The sequence below is a fragment of the Leucoraja erinacea genome, chromosome 11 (assembly GCF_028641065.1).
Source record: "Leucoraja erinacea ecotype New England chromosome 11, Leri_hhj_1, whole genome shotgun sequence".
Lineage (NCBI taxonomy): Eukaryota > Metazoa > Chordata > Chondrichthyes > Rajiformes > Rajidae > Leucoraja > Leucoraja erinaceus.
In genome coordinates, this window is record NC_073387.1 from 1,396,086 (window position 1) to 1,399,067 (window position 2,982).

Genomic DNA, 2,982 nt, shown 5'->3' on the forward strand with positions numbered 1-2,982 from the left:
GATTGGAGGTATAGCTGGTGAGCATACTACGAGGCAGGGGTCTGCGGCAGCACCTGTTCATGGCTGTCTACGAATCCCCTCTCTGTGGAGGGGCGTGTGAGTGGTCAGTGTAACTGACTTAAAAATTCTAAAGTATGTCTGTGGAACGTACTGGAATACATGCGTATGGATTCAAGGGAGTCCTCGCAAATGAAGGTGGCAGAATACCCGGAAGGGACTAGAGTTCCCCTCGTGCCATAAAAGGCGGGATTGAACAACGCTATCAGGGGTGACATTAAAGACAAGCCGCCGAACCTTCTCTTGAGGTAAGACCTATTCGACAGGTAAAACCTGGATAAGGAAGCAAAAGTTGTCAGACCAATCGAGGTACCAACGACGAGCAAAGCTTTATCATGGCGGCAACAACACACCCCATGCCTTCATTGGCAGTAAGCAGTTCACTGAAGTTGGTGGCAGCATGATAACTGGACAGAGGTCTTAAATCCGAGACCCAATTCGGGCTCAGGAAAAATATGGGACCATCTACAAGTTGGTAATATTTACACTTGCTTTTGTACAAATGATAATGATAACATGTGTTTAGTTTATGTGTTGTATGAAAATAGCATTCCCCTTGATAAGAATGGAAGGGGTCCTAGTGGCCTTACAACACACAAATGGTTGGCATCTAACCATGTAAAACTGCACAATACTAAGGTTCCAAGCACAGAATTGGGCCAGATTGAATTATGTCCAGAGTTGTCTTTCGAGGCAGGCTCAGTATTATGGCCAGGAATGGCTTTTGAGACTGGCTCGGAAAACGGGCCAGAGTTGTTGCTCGAGCAGGTACGGAATTCGCAGGCGTGGCCTGTTCATTGTGGAAAAGATGCAGAATGTCGTTTAGTTCGCATGTGCAGTATAAATTTTTCCAAATAGGAAACTGCATCTGATTTCCTTAGGATGCTCCCATTTACAGAGATCACCGGAGACATTTTGAAATTTATCTGGATAAGGCAATAATAAAACATTGTGAAATGGGTTAACTTCAGGTCCCAGGTTATTTACCAGATTACTAAAACCAATGCTTGTACAGCTCAGAACTCAAAAACATTTGTTATGTCTTGTCTGGAGGATATTCTAACGCTGCATGTTGTTAAAATCTACTGTTTCAGCCTCCAACTAGACTTGTTCATTGGGATTTACCCTGGGGTAAGAGATTGGATTTAATAGGAGCCTGTAACAATTTTGTTGTGTTAAAACAGCCTTCTATTCATTAAGTATAATTGGCAATATAGTTGCTGTAATTCAGCTGTGCAAGTGGGGGAACTTACATCGTGCAAAGTAGTAATCTCTCAAATGCCATGTAGGTCTTGTGACAGACTTTATGCTATTACCAGCTGAAGCTACCAAAGTCATTATGGTGGACGAACAATATTCAGCATTGCTCCAGTAATCTGGTCAGTGAAATTTCAGTTATATTATAAACTGATGGGGCTCTAAGGTGGAAAATTATGAATGCCATCTAGTTCGGAGGAGGAGGAGGAGATTTGCATCAATTAGCAATTATTTAGTTATTGGTATAAACTACCTATAGACACTAGGTGCATTCTATCGGTTAAAGGGTTATTGAGTGAATATGCATAATCTGCATGCTCAACATTAAGTTGATACACTATGGTGGTGGCATATGTTAGTCGCATGGGTGTAATCAAGACAGAATATCCTGTAATAATTGACCTAATCTCAATTTACGTTGGAATATCATCACGTATAATCAATGACAACACAAAATTGGTGTTGGATCACGAAACATTTAATGAAATTATGGCTCGATGGAACACCGAATTGATATGTTTGTTTCCAGGCTCATTTACCGGTTGCAAAAATATGTGGCATAACAGTGGCAAAAGATACACTCTCGCTACAAGAAGAAAGAAGTTATGTTTGTCTCCCTTCATTTTGCCTCATTAGTCGGGTCTTGCAATAAGGTCAGCAAGATCCCGCTCTAGGTTGTCGTTCTGTCTGACTGGCTGATGCAGCCAGGCTTCCTGCTTTGGCGGGAATAATAATACAACCTTTTACGGTTATTCTAAACATAAAACTTGCTGGTTCAGCCTGTGGCTCGGGAAACCAGCCTCTGCATGATAAATCGATTTATTGACATAGATTCTGAGTAGACCGCTCCTGCGGCTAGGATGTCAGACCGATCCATGTATGTGCTCGCTGCAGAATGCAGGGATAGCACCAAGAAAGGAAAGCATTACATTTCCTCTTCAAGAGATGGGAAGCGTTTGTTTAAATCCTTAAGTTACATCTAATACGGTACAGATAGCTGACATCTTGGAGTTTGTTTCAAATGGGTCTTTGACAATAAATTAAGTTATAGAACCATTAACTGTGCCCAACGTGCCTTCCCATCATATTTGCTGCAGCAAAAGGGACCCACTCTGTCGGGTTTCACCCTCTGATACCGAGTTATAAAGGATATCTTTCACACAAGTTCTCCCAGGACAAGCACAGGGCAGTATGGGATATTGATGTGGTATTATCACCATTTCACCAGGGGGGCTCCAGCTTCATCCTTAGCTTGGCTCGGCTCTCATAAGGTAGTTATCCTCATGGTGCTGGTCTCAGCGCAATGGGTTCAGTCATTACATATTGTGACTGGACAGGATGGTTACATCTGCAAATAATATTATATTTTAATGTTTAGTTAAGCAGAGCAGACGTGAAGTCTCAAACTAGTTTCATGGCATACCTCATAAACCTTTGATTGTGTATGGTCACACATATACAACAATACGGCAAGGTCACAAAGAGTCCTAGAGTCTCTGAACTAGCAATGTTTGTTAATTACAAAAAACTTTATAAAAAGGTATTGGTTTGGACCATCTCCAGGTGGTTGAAACGGGGTTTGGCTCATACAGGAGTAGATACTGATATTTCGAGTCTCACTCCACCAGAGCTGCTACAACATCAGCAGCAAAGGTTATGTAAGTTCCG

The 2,982-nt window shown here is 42.0% G+C and overlaps 1 pseudogene; it reads left to right on the top strand.

The window, feature by feature from the left end:
• Positions 1-588: 588 nt before the first annotated feature.
• Positions 589-683, top strand: LOC129701921 (U6atac minor spliceosomal RNA; annotated as a pseudogene).
• The last annotated feature ends 2,299 nt before the right edge of the window (positions 684-2,982 follow it).